Source organism: Podarcis melisellensis (genome assembly GCF_964234715.1).
Source record: "Podarcis melisellensis genome assembly, chromosome: 5".
Lineage (NCBI taxonomy): Eukaryota > Metazoa > Chordata > Lepidosauria > Squamata > Lacertidae > Podarcis > Podarcis melisellensis.
In genome coordinates, this window is record NC_138537.1 from 42,487,330 (window position 1) to 42,506,300 (window position 18,971).

The window sequence follows — 18,971 nt, forward strand, 5'->3', positions numbered from 1 at the left end:
CCGTTTCTGGATTTTGATACACCCCATGAGGCAGGTATAATTCCCACCCTCTCCATGCCTAGCTAACCTGAATCACAGAACTTCTAGCTTTGTTGGGAAGCTTGTTTGTCTCATTTCCTAACCCCATTATAATATGTATATAGACATTCTCTATCACTGCATTGTTGATGGTGCAGTTGTGTGATGTGTGAATCTGAGATGTCAGGTGGGACAGAAGTCTACAATGTGTGGATGCCCGAAAGAGGTGTACTCCACTGGATTAATAGATCTAGTACTTTGATCTGGAAGATCTTGATGTATATTCAACTGCTGCTAAAGATTACTTATATAGTTCTGAGAGAAAAATGTTCAGCACCAATCCCACACACCTGTAGAACAGGAATCCTGATAACTTTTCTCTCACAGCATTGTGGTGAGGTTACATACAATAAAGGCTGTAAAGCACTTAGGAAATCAAGAATGTCATAGTAGGCAGTATTTTTGTTCTTATGGGACGCGGGTGGTGCTGTGGGTTAAACCACAGAGCCTAGGACTTGCCGATCAGAAGGTCGGCGGTTCGAATCCCCGCGACAGGGTGAGCTCCCATTGCTCGGTCCCTGCTCCTGCCAACCTAGCATTTCAAAGAGGAGGTGGAAGGGGATAAGCTATTTTTCTGTACCTCCAAAATATCAGATTTATATGATTGTTACAGCAAGGGATTGGGTCTCCCTTTCTAGGAAGCCTTGAACTTGCATCAGCCACAGGTTAGAAACCTCACAAATATATGTGCATTAGGATATGCTATGGCTCCATTTCCCAAGCTTTGGGTCCTGAAGAAGTGTTTCCTTGCCACTGTGGATTGTTAGGATGACACCTGTTAATGCCAGGAGAGGGAAATGATTAAAAATAATATTTTATAAGGGTTATTATTATTATTTTAAAATCACTCAGGAAAATAGCTTCATAATCAGACCATTCAGTGTTTTATCACATGGTATGGTACCCTGAATTTTGGAAATGACTCATAACCCTTTGCTGCAGTAGTGAACAGATAGCAGCACCATCCTTTCCCAGACACCATCACTACAGCCATGGTAACTGGGCACATCAAATAACAGATTCACCGTGGTGCTTCTGCTGAAAGGAGCAGTATCGCATGAAGGTGCTATTCTGTGACTCATCCTGTTTTGTCTGCCGTTCCTTGCAAAACCCAAGTTGATTAGAGGACTGCTTGGTAGCATTTTAAATCAGAGCCAGAAACTGACCCTTGCACCCAGGGCTAGAACCCTAGGCTATGCTGCTTTTTGTGGCACTGAAGCAGCCAAGAGGAGAAAGTCTATTGCCGCCTTTGCTTACTAGGCTAGAAACTCTGTGATTGGGAGACTGAGCATAGATCTGAGAACGTAGTAGTAGCAGCTCTGTTTTTTTAAAAATACTGGCTTGCCCACCTTGATCATTTCCCTGTCTGCTCTTCCGTTGAGCTCAAATGGGTGAAACACCTTCACTACAGTTGTCTGGAACCACCCAGAAGTGTTCGCCTAACATTTTAATGTTTACCATTCCACTAGAACTGAAGGGGTAACACAGTGAAATTAAAACTAAAATCTAGTTTTTGTTTTTTTAAGTTCTTTACCACAGCATGCATCATTGATCCTTGAAACATGCTACCATAAGATCATGGTGATAGCCAATAGTTTAACTAACTTCAAAAGGTGTAGAATTTCTTCCTAGGCATAACCCTTTCCATAGCCATTAACTAAAATGGTTCAGATATCTTATTTCTTTATAGAAATATTTTTTAATGAAATAGCAGTATAATAAATTTCAAAGCAGTTTGCAACAACAACAAAAAAGAGTAAAACTACACAGTAAGAATCATATAAAAAAGTTAAACACAGACACCAATTAACCATTGTAGATGCGTTCTTCATTTCCTTCACAGGCCTGGTGGAATAGAAAAGTTTTCAGCAGGCGTTTAGAAGTTGAAGCAGAAGGTGCCTGCTGAATCTCTGTTGGCAGAATATTCCACAGGCCTGGGCTGATGACTCTAAAGGCTCCATTTCTTGTTATCAAGTGAGCCTCGCCAACTTGGGGAATGATCTACAACATTCCTGAAGATTATTTTAGTTCTTGCAGATTATTTTAGTTAGTGATCAAAATGGGATATAAGGGTTCAGGTGATCCCTGAGGTACCGTAGACCCAAGTTGTTTAGGATTTTGTAAATACAGTGGTACCTCGGGTTAAGTACTTACCGTAATTCGTTCCGGAGGTCCGTTCTTAACCTGAAACTGTTCTTAACCTGAAGCACCACTTTAGCTAATGGGGTCTCCTGCTGCTGTTGCGCCGTCGGAGCACGATTTTTGTTCTTATCCTGAAGCAAAGTTCTTAACCTGAAGCACTATTTCTGGCTTAGTGGAGTGTGTAACCTGAAGCGTATGTAACCCAAGGTACCACTGTACATACAAGGACCTCTTGCTGAGGGTGTCACCAGTTTAGGAGAGTGAAATAACTGAAAAGTGAATGGCAAAGGCTGGAGTTATATGCTGATTCATTGCAGTGTTTCAGGCTTCCTCTGGTACATCTGGAGCTGGTTCTTGTCAGAGAGGGGATACTGTGCTAGATGTACTAACCACATAAGACTGATCCTTTGTTTTTATGTAGCGGAGACTCACATCTCCTTGCTAGACCCTCACTAGAACCAACTCTGATTCTCAGGAAATTTGTGACCTGAATTCTGTAGCTCAGAGCCTGGTAATTAGAACCATTCCTATCGCTAGGCTGTTCCCGAAAGCAGAGCTTTGGTTTGTCCCAGTGGCAGTTTGACACACAGCACTTTAGCTACGTTTTGTGTGTGTGTATGATTTCGTATTTCAGCACATAATCCAAGCCCCGACTCCTTTTATGAAAAAGAAAACAGATGTGTAGCCTTTCAGCTGCAGTTGCAATTGCACGTTACCCAGAGTTCTGCAGAATGAAGTATTCTTCCATTATTTTCTTACTTGCTCAGATGAGTAGCAGGCATTTAAAATGTTGTATTTATTGACTTCTGATTCTAGCATCTGATGAAAATATGACAATCCTGGTTCAGGCTGCCAGTACATTTAGGCTTCTCCTTCTAAAGCAAGCCATCAGTTAAGTGGAAGGCATGCATTCCATATTTTGAGGGTTTGTTCTATTACAGTGTAACTTTAAAAAAGTCTATTGTGCTAGAACAGTTGTACAGCTGCAGCTGTGTATGTGTGCACATTTGCACAACCAGCTATATACTCCCCCCCCCCAATTATTTTCCAGTGCTCAGTTGAAGGAAGCACCTAATTTTATGCCTTGAATCTTACTGGCTTTTTTACATGGTGTATATCTCAAAATTACTCTTCATTGCAGGAGAATTAAATAATACCAACCAACACCAGCCAATCTGAGTGGCTAAAAAGGTTTGCTCTAAAATGAAATGATGCATACTTGGGGTTTAGTTTCCAGGTTAAAAACAACAATGTGTTGTTATTACTTTTTTCAGAAAAAAATGCAATTAAAAGTTCTGAAGGAAAAAGTGTCTTTTGCCAGCTCTGTCCATCAGTTCTCATTTGCAAAAGCTGCCATGTGTCCTTATTTTGGGATGTTGCATTCTACAGAACATATTTTGCCCATAGAACAGGTGCTGAAAACTCACTTTTGTCCCTTGTTTCTGGCTAGCACTGGATTTCATGCTTCCCTGCTTAGTAACATTTAGGGTTTGAAAGACATCTTGTCTGTACCTGCAAGGTTCATGTATCTCAGGGCAGCTCTGAAGTGGACGCAGTGGCATTAGACCTAATGATGAGGAACTTGTAGCTCTCCAGCTGTTGTGGGACTCCATCATAAGTGATGGTCAGGGATTATGGGAGTTGTAGTCTAGTGATGTCTGGAAGACACAGGTTCCCTACCTCTGCTTTAGTTCAATTCTGTCTTACATAAAGACCAATGCTATAGATTCACTCTGTTTCTAAAATTAGAAATGTGAAGGCTCAAACGTGCCTGCAGGTCACTATCCTGCGCTAGAAACCTTCCACTGAATTCTAAATGTGCTCATAATATTTGTAGTTATTCATCAGGCGGCCAGTATAGGTACTCTTATTTATGATTACAAGACATGTTCAAGGCTGAGCCCTAGGCTAAGGTTGCATCCTTTTCTCCTGACAGTGGTTCTGTGCTATTGACAGCTGGAGGACATGCAGCGATGCAAAAGGAATGGCTTTCGCCATTCCCAGCAACCAAACTGTGAAGCTGTTGGCTCCTCTGTTGGATGGGGGGAACTGACAATCTGAGCCCTAGGTTCCATGGCTGTCCTTGGTGAGCCACACCACAAGTTTAGTTCTACTGGTTTTAGCCATTGCTCATAACAACTTGACACAAATTCAGCCCTGCTTCAAGGGAAGACATATAACTGTTTTTGACTACCTATAGAAGAGACCCCATATCACAAAAAGGCACCACATCCTGGGAATTGCAGTGAAGGCTTTGGACTGCACAGCCCTAGGATGTCTCATCCCAGTTGCCCTAATTACACTGAGATATAAACATTTTGCATCTGGTATCGCAGAAATTTAGGCTTTTGGTCTACTCTAAACCAAACCCTACAAGCTAGCAGGAACTGGAGTAATTAAATGCCCATCTCCTCACATACAGTTCCGCTAGTAATTATTTTCGTGGTTGTTTGTGGGTAACAAAATATCAGTTTCAGCTGGATTCTATGAATGTTTAATTTACTTGGAAGTAACTCCTACTAAATGCAAAGGGTTTTTGCTTCTTAGGTGCGTCCTTGCAACAAACTACCCAGTACTTCAAGCTTTCATTGAAACCCCAACCCTTTCTTTGAATTAAAGCGATTTGGACACTAGATTTGCGTAGATGGAAGAAACGAGTGAAACCTCCCAACGTGGCGAAGTTTCCTTCCTACCAGGGATATTTGCAAGACCTGGAATAAGGCACGCATTGAAGCTCTCCATCCCGCTTAGATGAGGGTGGGGGGAATTGGCCTTTTTTATGTTTTTGCTGTAGAGCCCGAGAGTTTCTTCCATGGTGGGAGAAGACCTGGTACTTCCCAGGCTGCTTTACTTAAGAGTGGGGAGCTTTTTCACCCACCCCTCTTCTTCTTCTTCACCATCATCATCATCCTTAAGGGCGGATGGCATCACCTCCCACCGCATCTTTCTCTCCTCTGGTCTTTCCGGCTGCCTGGCGTCCCCTTCCCTCCCTGGGATTTACCTCTTTCTGTCTGGGTCTGTCTCTCCCTTTTGTTTTTCTCAGCCTAGGCATGGCAGATCCCTCCCTCTTTCATGCGATCAGAGCAGCCCCTGGAGCGGGGGAGAGAGGAGTGGGAGTGGGGAGGGAAGGCCTCCTCCTCCTCCTCCTCGGAGAGGAGCTTCTGGGCCTCTTTCTGAAAGGCACAGGGTGGTGTGTGTGTGCGCGCGCGTGTACGCGAGAGCGAGCGTGTGTGCAAGAGCCGAGCCTCCTCCATGCCCCAACAGAGGGCCTGAGACAGCAGCAGGAGCAGCCATTGTTCAGGGAAAACCTGGCAGACAAAGGACGGGCTTCCTCCTTTTCACCGAAGCCTTCCTGTTTCCTTCGGCGGCCGCTGGCTCCGCTAGGCCTCTCGGCAGCCGCCGCCGCGCTCCGCTCCCGCCTGGTCCAGTTGCAACCCGGCTCCTGGCCTTTTTCCTCAATTATTCTTTCCATTTTGAACTTTCTCTCTCCTCTCCCCATGGCTGGCTGGGAGTAAAGCACCCTCGGGCAGCAGGGATGTTCTGAGTTCCCGTCTTGCCGCCGTCTCCCACTTCTCCCCCCACCCCACCGGCCCGCCCCTCGCCCGCAGCAGCGACACTCCGCCACTTCTCCCCAGGTAAGGCTCGGAGCTCGGCGCTGGCGCTCGGATCAAGTTCGGGGGAGGTCCGCGAGGCCGTCCCGGGTGCCTGGGAAAGGTCCGGGGTGTGTGTGTGTGGAGGAGCCGGCGGCGGCGGCGGCGGGGGGCGGTTCAATGGCTTCTTCCCAACCACGGCTCTTGCATGGATGCGGCGCGGCGAAGGGCTTCCTCCATCCGAGCATGTCTGCGCTCCCAGAGCCATGTGAGGATTGGGAAGGAGCTGTGCTGGGCAGGAAAGGCAGAGGGATTGAAGACACTCCGGCTTGCCTTTTGGGTGGGTGGGAGGATCTCCCAGCGAGGGGGTCTTCTTGTTCCCAGCCTGTTTCCCCCCCCCTTTCTTCTGGATTCCTCTCTTTCACCCCCGGTGTCTTCAGGCAGTGACACTAGGCCTTACTCTCCTCGGAAAAGACTTGCAAGCTGGCCTTTAAGTAAGAGGGGGTGTGGGAAGGGAAAGGAACCGAGGGGGTTGATTTGGGGATGGGGGCTTCTTGGGTCTGGGGGCTTTCTTAGGAGCAGCAGCAGCAGCAAAGATCATAAAGTTTCCTTCAAGGTGTGTATATTTGGTCAGTGGGCGAGGGAGGCCACCAAGACGCGAGGGAGACCAGAATTCTCCTCTAGTGGAGTTTGCAACTCCTAAGTCTGCTGTTTTCAAAACAGGGGAATGGCAGAATCTCAGAGTGTTAGGAAGAAATTGTGGGATTGGGTGGTGTGGTTTTTTTGGGGGGGGATAGGTCCCTGGAGATAAGCAGCACTAGGGGTCGCAGTGTGCATGATGGGGTCGTTTAATTTTTCTTTGCCGGAGGCTGTTCTCCTGCTGTCACTCTGCAGCAGCCTTCCCTGGCCTCAGACCCTTTCCTTCTGTCTTGCTTCAGCTTCCTTCTGTAAACCAGAATAGCTTGTGTTTGGCTGAGAGCTCTTTCCCCTGGAAAACCAGTTATAAGTTTTTCCAGTTTCCAGGCTGCTCAGCGAGGTTAGAGCTGGACAGGGCGGTGGAGGAGTGGCCTTTGCATATCCAGTAGGTCGGTGCTGGAGTTGGGATTTTGTCAGTGTGGAAGCTCTCTTAAGCAAGCCTTCCCCTGTTTTCTGCATTTCTTAAGTTTCAAACAAATGTTCGGACTTGGGATAGGACAGTAGTTCCTGGGGGAAATGTGGGGAGTGTTTTCAATTAACCTGTCATATTCTGTGATTCTTCTTAGTATCCTTGAGTCTAAACATGCTTTGTAGCTGTATCAAACCCTGTCCAGGGGGCAAAATTTGCATTGGACACAATGTCTTCAACTTGGAAGAGCCGGCGACTTGTACCCATAGGAGTTTATTTACTGTGGTCCTTCCCTAGTGGAGAGCACATTTGTCTTGGGATCATTAGACACACTGGCTAATTCTAATCTAGACCCTAGCTGCTGGTTGACTCAGAGCAGGGTAAAGAGGTGGGGATATGTTGAGCTCATGAAAGAGAATTCTCACCTGCACTAGGCTTAAATGAAACCTTCTACAACCTAGTGCCCTCCAGAAGTTTTGGACTGCTAACCTCAACCCCAGCCAGCATAGTCAATGGTCAGGGAGAAGGGGAGAGGTAGTCCATCTGCAACAATTGGAGGACACCAGGTCAGGAACAGCTGCTTTAGTGTGTCTTGGGACTGTGTACTGAAATTAGAACACGTCCACTTCTTTACAGACTCTTGCCTCAAAGAGGCCCTGCATACCAGACACTAACACTGTTGGTGTGTAGACAACTCTATAGAACTTGAATTTCCAGTTTAGTGTCTCCCTTTGGTTTCTTGCAAGTCCTCAGAACAGGGAGAAGGATTTGTTAAAATCTCAGCTAAAGGTTTGACAGACTACCTTGTGGCACCTTAAAGACTAAACACATTTATGACAGCATACATTTTTGTGGACCAAACTCTGGTCTATATGAAAGTTTGTGCCATAATAAATTGGTTAGTCTTTAAGGTGCCTCAAGAATTTACATTTTTTGCTTCAACAGATTAGCAAGGATATTGTATTCACTTTAGGTTTTGTTATTTAGGAGCTTGGTCTCCAGACTTTGGGAAGAGTGTGTGTGTGTGTGTGTGTGTGTGTTATTTCATAAAAATCTTTGGACCTCTGTTGTGTGTTGACAATGTCAGTATTCATTGTGGAAAGATAGATAAGGGATGAGATGCAGTTTCTCTAGAAGATTTGGTGAATAGAGGCTGCAATCAAGAGCTGCTCAAGGGGCACCATCTGTCCTCCAAGGTTTAAGTTTCCCCATCTGGGTAGTTATTCTGAACATGGGATGACTAAAGCAGTGCTGAAAAGCAACAACCTCTCCATGACAGACTGGCCACATACAGTGTAAAGCACAGTATTGTGCTTCATCTGCACTGAGCCCAGTAGGGAGTACAAACAGGTCAGTAAGAATCATTTAAGGAGGCTGAGGAAAGCAAATAATAGGTCAACAGCCAACTTATTAATCTCCTTAGTCCTTTGTTATAAACAAGCCATTTCTATCTTTTCTGCATATTTGCAGGGCAATTGTTGTGAGTTTATTTGGAGGAGTATGCTGGTAAAATGTTTACGTTAATACTGCCAAAGGAGGTGTCTGATACTTGGGTTTCTCTCCTTTTCTGGAAGCATCAATGAAGGAACTGAAGAAGTCTCCACACAATGGATAATCTCTTGTTGCTGGGAAGTTTTGAATGCGCAGGGATCTGTGTTTGAGTTTGTGTCTCACTTGGAACAGTACAGAATCATAAAGCACTCTAAAGATTCAAAATGTAACTATCACTCGCACAACAGTGCTATCACACTTTATGTGCCCTGTGTTTTTGAATGACTGTCAGAGAACACCTTCCTGCCGAGAAATCCCATGAACATTTTTCATTTCACCCATCAAATATACCCAAGTTGAGCATATACTATACATGTGACGAAATACTCCTGTCTGTATTACTATGTTTTTGTGTCACCTTATGCAGTGGTTCATTCCTCCCCCTCCCCCAACTTTTCAAATCCAAGCAGTTGAAGATCTATCAATTACAGAGCATGCCCATCATTTTTGTCTTATTGTCTATGGTCAGTTCCAGATTACCTCTGGGTTTCCTGTTGTAGAAAGAGATCTAGTAGGCATGCTGCTTCTCCGTGTTGCTCTATCCAGTGGTCATGTAAAGTAGAGGGTTCTCTAGCTATTGAGTAGCACCATAGATTTTCCAGTAGGAATTTATTTGGGCAAGGGGAGCTTCCTTTCTTTTCTTTTTTACAAGATTGTAAGAGCACCCGGATTTCAAACTATTGTTTAGAGCAGGCTATGTTGTAGTATGATTGGGGCCTGCTGGCTAAACATCACAGCCTGGATCTGCACAGGAAAAACTGCTGATTCCACTATCTCCCTCAACAAAGCAAAACAGTGTTGCAAAACAAAACCATTAGTGATTAGGTGAGGGATTATCAGTTCCCCAAAGCTGTATCTTCTTAGCTCTGTCACACCATCTCTCGAACATGCTCAGTACTGATTCAGATCTATTCTGTAGCTTTTGGAAACTGATCTAATGGAAATGTGGTTTTTCATTGTGCTTCTTTATTTTGGTTTAGAATTCCACAGCAGAGAGTCCTAGCCCAGACTCTGCAGGTCCTTGGCACTGGATTTAAGGCATGCCATCCACTCTCCAAAGCACTGTGCTACTGCCAACCCACGGGGGCTCATGGTTGCACAGCACTTTGCTGATCAAGCTGACAAGTATAATTTAAAAAGCCCACAACTCACACTTTTATTTCCTCTACTTCTTTGTCAAGGCCTTTCCAGTTGTATAGAGGTATATATGCTCCATTTTGCTTTTTGAGATCTCTCTTCCTTTCCATAAGAGTATTTGGGCCAGCTCATGTAAGGGTTAATTCATTTGGAATGTAGAATAGCTTTTGGAGGTTATAAAGAAATGGCAATAATGTACATACAATTGACTAGCATTGGGAATGCAAATAATGGATGTGCTTGCCAGTCTCCGAAAGGGAAGCTGCTCAGCTTATTCCATGGGTAAGAGGCATGAGCCCCAAATGGTAGTCCAGCTCATCTCATGTGTCTTACCATGGGTGGAATGGGGAGAGATATGTATGATCCCTCTTCAGGCTTTATACTGGAAGCATGAACCACTGGCACATCTGCTTTGCTGTAGTACTTCACCAAATATGCCTGTTTCCCCCCCCCCCCCTTTGTGGCTTTTAAAATGATGAATAGGACCACCCTTTCTGCACCAAGAATTTAGAATTCCAAAGTGGGGTACTTTGGGATTCTACCTTGGCTTTAAATGTTGGTTGAAGTGTGCAGGTTGTAATCCTGTAAACACTTACCTGGCTGATAGGCCTACTGAGCCTAGTGGGGCTAGTGAAATAGATAACCGTCTCTTCAATTGACCAAAATTGTGCTTTTTTTCCTCCTAACACTGTTGCATTATAGGGTTTGAGGCATCAGACTTGATATAAATGTGGATGCATAACCTCAGAAATAGTGTAGACTTCAAAATGGGCAGCACTGATGGTAGGACCAAATCTGGAGTAATGCACATTACTTTAGGGAAGATTTTCTCCAGCTTTTGATCCTTAAAACAGCAGCATGTGAGATCACAATCCTTCTACCTCTTCTTTCTTTTTCTCTTTTTTATTTGCTGTGTTTCTGTCCTGTTGTCTCCTAAAGCGGAACACAGAAATGAAAGAAAGATAGAGGGCCTTCCATCAAACTTACAAACTAAAAAGACAAGACACACAAGGGAAGAGGGATAAAATGGTGAGCTGTAAGTAGGCAGTTTTAACTCGCGTGTGCTTCCTTCAGCTCTCTAGTCTCAGGGTTGGAGCACATACTGGTGTTTTGGAACTCTTGGTGGAACGTTGCCTTATACACTGCAGTGCGTTATATCTTCTGAGTGTCCAGGAAACTTAATGGGAGCCAGGAAGCACCTATTTATAGTGCCAGAAGCAATGCTGGGATAACAGAGTTCAGTGTATCAAAGACACGGCAAGCCAAAGTTGCAGGCCCAGTTGATCTTCTGCAGAATGATAGTTGAAGGATCTCTGCAGCAAACTAGTGGTTGTGGAAACTTTGACCTGGACCCTTTTGCATTTGATTCTGCATTCTACTTTCTATCCGTTACTATTGATGTTTGTTAAAGAAAACTCTTCCCCCTCCCACAAAGCATGATAAAATTATCCCAGCCCCCTTGTTGGCATGTCTCCTGCCTTACATTGTATTATTATTATTTAGATACTGAGATGTTAATAAGTTATGAGAGTCTCTTTCGTGAATTGCAGGGATGGGGAGGGATTCAGGTGTTCTTAGACTCCCCTTGGTGGCAGCCAGCATGGCCTCTAGCCAGGAGTGATGAGAATTCTAGCTCAACAACATCTGGAGGCCTGCAGATCCCCCCTCCCCAATGCATTGCAATCCACACAACTCTATATTTCTCCTAACATTTATCTGCACCAGTCCTGCTTACCATTCTACCCCTGCTGCAATCATGAGACCGCTTTTAAATATATTTATTATTTTAGTTATTTGCATTTGCTGGTCAACTTAGACTGGATGTTGTTTAGGTGCCTTGAAGCAATTAGATTTTAAAACAGAATTTAAAGCACAGCAAGCAAATTCAGTATAAAAGTCTGATACCAAACAAGGAGAATAAAACATCACAACCTTTCTCACCTTCACTGGCTCCTCATTTGCTTCCAGGCCCAATTCAAAGTGTTTGTTTTGACCTGCAAAGCCTTACACAGACTGGGACTTTGGAACCTGGCAAAAGACATCCTTCTGTATTTATCATTCCATGCAATATGACCATCTAAACTGTTTTGCCTAAGTGCCCAGTCAGTCTGATATACAAAGAGTAGTTGCTAGAGAAGAGGACCTTCTCAGCAGAGTCCCTTCAGTTGTGAAATGCCCTCTCAAGAGTGGCTCACCTAATACCCACATTAATGTCTTTACAATACCCTAAGAAGGATCAGGCCAATGGCCCATCCAGTCCACATCCTGTTCTCCCAGTGGCCAATCAGATGCTGTGGGAAACCAGCAAGCAGGACCCAAGCACAAGAGCACTCTCCCCTCCGTATTACTGCCACCAATTGTGGAGGCGGAGCTTGGCCATCATGGCTTGTAGCCACTGATCCACCAGACAGACTTAGTTGTTCTCCAAGGCCTTTTAACATCTAGCATTCCTTTACATTGGCATTCATCTGTGAAGCCAGCTTATCTACATCTAGATGGGTTGTAGCCGGGATGCCAACCTAAGCTGGTGAAAGGCACTGTGCACCACAGATACCACTTGCACCTCTAATAACAATGATGGATCTAAGAGTGCCCTCAGGCTACAAACATGATTCTTCAGAAGGTGTGCAACCTCATCCAGAACTTCATCTTGGAAAGTGAACTTCATAACCCCTTTGCAACATAGTGTTTATGTTGAGTACAGCACCAGGGAAGAGCCTTCTGGCACCTTAAAAGATGTGCACCATCTTTTGTGGACTGGGGTCCACTTTATCAGATATACCAGTGTTTCCCAAACTTGGGTCTCCAGCTGTTTTTGGACTACAACGCTCAACATCCCCAAATACCGGAACCAGTAGTCAGGGATGGCGGAAATTGTAGTTCAAAAACAGCTGAAGACCCAAGTTTGGGAAGCACTGAGATACATGAAGTGCTATTCTATGTTTGTAGATCAGTATAAACCTAATGGTAGAGAGAGGAAGAAGAAAGCAGCGAAGCCAGGGTGAAATGAAATGCAAAAATGTAACAGCTGGGCTAAAGCTTAAACGCATGCAAAGTTTACCATTCACAAAACAGTGTTAAAGATAACAAAAGCACCAAGCACCTGATGGTCTAGTCTATGAAAGCTTATGTCATAGTAAAATTTGTTAGCCTGTAAGACTACCATAGTTTTCCCTCTGTAAATGGCTTGAATACTTTACAGTACCAGAGGTCAGCAAGCTTACCGGATGATGGGCCAGTCCACGCTCCGTCTTCCGGATCAGAGGAGTGCCCATGCGCACATGCTATATCCGGCGCTCCTCTGACCTGGATGTGTGCCAGAAATAGCATGTGCGCATGCGCATGGGCGCTTCTCTGTCCTCCACACATGCACACATGCTATTTCTGGCACACATCTGGGTCAGAGGAGTACCTGTGCGCATGCACACAGGTGCCATCAACCTGGAAGTCAGTCCCCACACCGCGCCACACTGGTAAGAGCGGGTGGCGGCAGGGGTCGCCATGGGCCGGATAGACGAGCCCCATGGGCCACTACCAGCCCATGGGCCTTAGGTAGCCAACCCCTGCTCAATATGCACAACTACTAAACAAGGGTTTTTATGTTAGGAAGAGCATAATTTGCTGCCTTATATTGGTCCATGTTGCTCAGAATTATCTGCTCTGACTAGCGGTAGCTGTCCAGGATTTCAGACAGGGATGCCAGGAACGGAATTTAGTTTTGGATTTGGTATTGCAGATTCTGTAAGGGGTGTCATAACAACATAAGCAAAGCCTGCTGGATCAGGCCAATGACCCATTTGGTCTAGCATCCTGTACTCATAGTGGTCAACCAGATGTTTGTGGGAAACCCTAAGCAGGACCTGAGCACAAGAGCGCTCTCCCCTCCTGTGGTTTCCAGTGGCTGGTATTCAGAAGCATTGCTGCCATTGACCACAGGGTCAGGCCCCTTTGTAGTGCACATTAACCACACTAGGACATCATCCTGCTGAAATGGCATTAGGAGTAACTAATATAAACTTGTACCATCATTTGAATTTCCCCTCTGTTCCTCTGCAGCCTCTCTAGTTGCAGCTGTGTATTGAGCCTTCCTAATTCTAGCCATGAAATATGTGCTGAGATATGAAGGTTCTGAATGCTGCTTGTCAAAAATGATCAGGTTAGGGCTCTGACAGACATCCAGAGAAAGGAGCAGTTACTGCAAGCAAGGCTGTACATTCTTTGTGAAGTTCAAAATCACACATAAATGAATTGGATCAGGGTGACCCCATTGCCAATGGGTAGAAGAGAGGTGACTCACCCCTCGCCCAGGGTCCTAACCTGGTGAGGAATTTGTCTGTCTATCTTCTCAGCTGATCTGCACTGGAGCAGCTGAGGAGGTGGAGGTATATGTGTGCTTCTCCTATGACTGTGTGTACAGAAAGTGAGAGAGCGCACTTGTGAAAGTGTGGAGTGGTCCACTTTTACATGCATCCATCATTGGCCCCTCAGGTCAAAAAATGTTTTCCACTCTGGACTAGAAGATATTTAGGGTTGAAGTAATTTTAAGCTTTAAAGTTCATGAGCAACCCATTTCCTTTTCCCAAAAGGCTGTTCAAAACTCTGGAGCTCGTGGATATTGTGCCCACAAACTGCCCCTTTGTAGGAGCCAGAATGCTGCTGTGTTGGGTTACTTTCTTTGTTTCATTGGCACTAGTCTGCCTAATTCAGTTATTCTAGGAAAAGCTATATGTTTGGTCTCTAATCAAGGGCCAAGTGCTCAGCTGCTCAGAGTACTCGGGAATTGTTCTAACTCCTTTTTGTGATTTCTGGCCTGTGACATTCCAGCTGTGTGCTGGAGTCTTGGTACAGAAAGCAGAGTTCAGGTCATGCATTTGGCATTTTTAACCTTGGATAGCAACTTTGCTTCCTCAGTTACATAATCCTTTTTAAGCATTTGTCTTGCATCTTCATCTTAAGCCAGTTAAGTTTTCTCTGGTGCAGTATATTCCAAGTGCTACTGCTTGTCTTTGCCCTATGGTCAAGTTGCAGTAGTAATCTCTTCAGAATCCCAAAACTCATCACAGTCTGTGCACTAACCTTCTTCCTGCCTGATGCCGAACAACCCTCATTGCTAAACTCTTTCCTCCCTCACAGCAAACAGTCCAGCAGGTGAAGCTCTTAGCCATTGTGTGGGTTTTTCCTTTACTCTCTTCTGTCCTTCCCCATATGAATTCATCCAGCATCACAACTCCCTCCCTTTCAGCTAAACCATTATCACTACACATTTATTTGAACACCTGATAACATAATATTATTCTCTATTAGATGACCCTTTCTCTGGGATCCAATTCTAGGTTGTCTTCTGGAACATCCCTACTCCCAACATAGTCTGTTCTTAAAGAAACTGCTATGCTACCTTGTGCTCCAGGGAAGCCAAGTGCAAATTCACACGATCCTATTTGCTTTGTGATAATTCTTGCAGATGAGTGACAGTAGTAAACATCCAGCCAGGATGATTAGGTATTGCAGATACACCAATCTAAAAAGGCAAGCATATAACTTCATAACTTGCAACAATGGATTTTGTGAACCGCCAGTAGCTGGCACCTGATCCTTGAAGTCTGTAAATTTCGGTTGCATTTAAAACCAGTTCAAACATTCAGAAAAGACATGGAGCACAATGGACATCCTGGACTATGCCACTTCAGAATGCCAGAATGTCCCCTGCCTCTTTGAGTGCTTCCCAACTTCAAAAACTTGGTCTGTCTGGAAATATAGGATATAATGGAGAATGATATTAGAATAATTTTCTTATTGATGTGCTAGGTTTCTCAATATGGGGAGTTTTAAGGGAGAAGCATTTAAACTTGCAACCCCACACCAGAGTTCTGACGTGATATAATCTGAGGACTCTGCTATGTGCTATTCCTCAGAGTATTTGAGGAGTTGGCTCCAAGTCTCTTACTGAACTGGTGGCCTTTGGTTTACACAGCTGTAAATGTGATCCACTGGGGTTTGAGCTTTTAAAGGCCATTGAATGTATTGTTTTTATAAACTGGTCCTGTGCCCACAGAATCCACTGCATGGAATGTGTGATTATGTAGGACCACCAGAAACAGTGATTTGGAGATCACAGTGTGACCTTGCAGGAGCCCAGATCTTTCGCTCCTAAAAATTAGCATTCAAGGCACAGGAAGGAAAAATACCATTCCCAGAAACGCCCTTCTGGGTTTTTCGTCTGAGTCTAGAGCCTTGTGTTGACCACCTGGCCTGCTGTGAGTTTGCTCAGATAAGGGTCTTGCCTGCCAGCTGGATTTAGTTCCTCGCCTCTTTTGTGGAACTTATAAAGTAACCTCCTTGCTTCTGGGAGAGTGAAGCATCTTGACTCAACCCATCTGGAAAACCCCATAATAAATGGAGCCAGTGACTTTCAACTTTGATGTGCCTACCAGCTAGTATGCTTTCAAGGTGGCTCACGGCAGAGCACACGGCTGTCAGTCCTAACATATAACACCTCCGCAAACCCAGACCAGATTTAGACAAGGCAGTAGGCAAGCGAAAAACATTTATACATGCAAGGTTTCCCATAGTCTGGCGTCCGATTTAAAGCGGCCTTAACTTGTATGCTGCCCCCTACAGATCTAGTTCTTGCATGCCATGGTGTGGCCTCCATCCAAGCTGTAGAGTGCAAAAGGTGCATGGACTGAGGTCAACACATGGGTTAAGAACCTTTTGGTATGATGCTGGACCATATGATGCCCTGTTTTCTTTCCTAAGTGCTTTTTGCACATCTTTGAACCAGGCCTTAGTCTTGAAATTTAAAACACCTAATTTTCAAAGATATGTATGACTCAAAATAAAAGGGCAGAATGGACTGTATCACTGCAGTCTGCAGAATAAGGGCTGCCAGTTATGAATCCCCCCCCCAAATGCATGTAAAGAGCTTGCACATCAGAGAGAGAGATTCTAGCTTGAATAATCTCTGTACTTTTGCTGGGGGTTTTTCTTGCTCACCAATACCAACAGGGAACTTTTTTTTTTAAGTGATCCCTGCAGTCTGAAGTGGTCCATTCTACCATATCATTTTACCTTTGTTCTGTTCCATATATAGTCCACATGAAAGCGCCAGCACAGAAATAAGAACAGGTCTTGGTCTCTTTCTAATGCAACTGTGAGAAAAGAACTGGGGAAAAAACCCAAGGTCTTTGAGAGAGCTTTGGCAGTTAGTATACTACTAGTTAGCTCCATGCAAACTTCTCCAGCTCAGAAGCCAGTTTTTTTTTAAATGCATCATACCAACACTTGTAACCAGAATGCAATTAAGCAAGTTAAGGAAATTAGACAAATTTGTTTGCTTTGGACTGTGATAGGCTGTTAAAGTTGATGATGAGGTAAAGCAAATGATGACTGCTTTATACTTTGTGCTTGGTGACGTTGTTTCCACTCCAAAACGTAGTGTGTTCTGGGCTTATCTTGTGGATGGAGGCATCTCTATTGAATATCCCTATACCAGTGCCATTGCTCTTTCCAAGCTACTGATAACTACTATGTACCGGTAAATGTTCCACGCATTAAAGGAGCCGTGTAGACCCCTACTGTGAGGAAATATACATTCAGAAACCTAGTCTTCTTATGTATTAACTGATGTATTAACTGATATTTGATGTGAGCTACATATCAATTGACTATGCAGTGAATGAGTAAGCCATGAAATTATCTGTCAGGTTGTTTTAGCTTTGCCCAAACCAGCATGATTTGCACCTACCTGATTGCCTTGGAGATCTGGCTGCAGATTTGATAAAAGAGCAGTGCTTATTCATACAATGCATAATTACCTTATGCAGTTCACTAATGCAAGATATGGTGATGGCAATGATGGCCACTAGCTCAGAAGGTTTTTAAGTGGAAGTCTATCAGCAGCTTTTAGCCATGATATAGTCAGTATAGGGACGCGGGTGGCACTGTGGGTTGAACCACAGAGCTTGCCGATCAGAAGGTCAGCGGTTCGAATCCCCGCGCCGGGGTGAGCTCCCGTTGCTCCGTCCCAGCTCCTGCCAACCTAGCAGTTCGAAAGCACATCAAAGTGCAAGTAGATAAATAGGTACTGCTCCGGCGGGAAGGTAAACGGTGTTTCTGTGCGCTGCTCTGGTTCGCCAGAAGCGGCTTAGTCATGCTGGCCACATGACCCAGAAGCTGTACGCCGGCTCCCTTGGCCAATAAACCGAGATGAGCGGCGCAACCCCAGAGTCAGTCATGACTGGACCTAATGGTCAGGGGTCCCTTTACCTTTACCTTATAGCCAGTATACCTCCTGAATACAAGTTGCCGGGGTCTAACAGTGGATGGACATCATCAACTTGAGCTTCCAAAGATGACAGGCAGTTGTCTGGGTACCACTGGAAAAGAGATGTTGAAACAGAAGGACTTAGTTCTGATCTAGCAAGGCAATGGAGACCAATGCTTCTGCACCTTTTTGAGTTATGGGGCCAAATAAGAAGTCCCTTCAGCTTTCAGGACACCTGGAGTAGGCCTCCTCCAAAGTGGACTTTACCAATCCAGTATGCATGGGGTGCAAGTGAGAAGGCATGGAGGGGGTGCTTTAGTTTAATGAAGGTTGTGAAGTGTTGTGAAGGTTGCCTAAAAATGGGCTGCTCCCCAGGTATGGGAACTGTTTCCTCCCCTCCTCTTTTTTATTCAGCTTGTTGGAGTTTAATTTAAATATTGAGAACAGACTTTGTCTTGGAGGAGCTTGCAGTGAGTTTGCAAGGAAAGCTAAAGTGCCATGCAAATCTCTGAAATGGATGGTTTTGGTGTAATTAAGCTGCTTCGTGTAAGGAGTGTTAGATGTCCCTTTGGGTAGCCTGATCTTGTGAACTCTGACTAGCTTTTTCCTGCTGCTGACAGAAATCCTTTCCCCATGTGGAGCTTTCAGCATATGGCAGACAGGCTCTAGGTTGATCCCATTTTAAATACCTCCCTTTTCAGACTTCCTTCTGCACAGTTCTGGATGCAGCTGCACAGAGATGCTGCACCGTTGGCTGTGCATGTGGAGTGAGACTTGAGCTCATGTGCCTTCCTCCTCCCTTCTCTGGTTTAGCCATGGAGAGGAGATTGGAAGCTTTTCCTTCCATTTTAGACTTAACCACAGTTTGTCGTGGTGTCATCCCAGTAAAGTGTAGTTAATTTTCAGACTGTGGCTAATTCTATGGTTTCCAAATGAGGTTTTTGCATCAAGGGGATGGTCTTGTATTTCTTGAAATAGTGGGACGGTGTGGAGTATAAAATCTCTAAATACATCAACCTTTTTAACTATACAGTGGACACTTGGGTTGTGAAGGTGATCTGTGCAGGTTGCACGTTCACAACCCAGTGTTCGCAACCTGCGTCTG

The 18,971-nt window shown here is 44.7% G+C and overlaps 1 protein-coding gene across 3 annotated transcripts in view; it reads left to right on the forward strand.

Annotated features, from left to right (window-relative positions):
- Positions 1-18,971, forward strand: part of LDB1 (LIM domain binding 1) — a 60,285-nt gene that overhangs the window by 25,825 nt on the left and 15,489 nt on the right. Inside the window, exon 1 of one of the 3 annotated variants that reach the window (XM_081912321.1) lies at positions 5,444-5,855. The exons of the other annotated variants lie outside the window; for them this stretch is intronic. The gene's annotated coding sequence lies outside the window, so the exon portion shown is untranslated. Of the gene's footprint in view, positions 1-5,443; positions 5,856-18,971 lie in introns of those variants that run through there. 3 annotated transcript variants of the gene reach the window in all.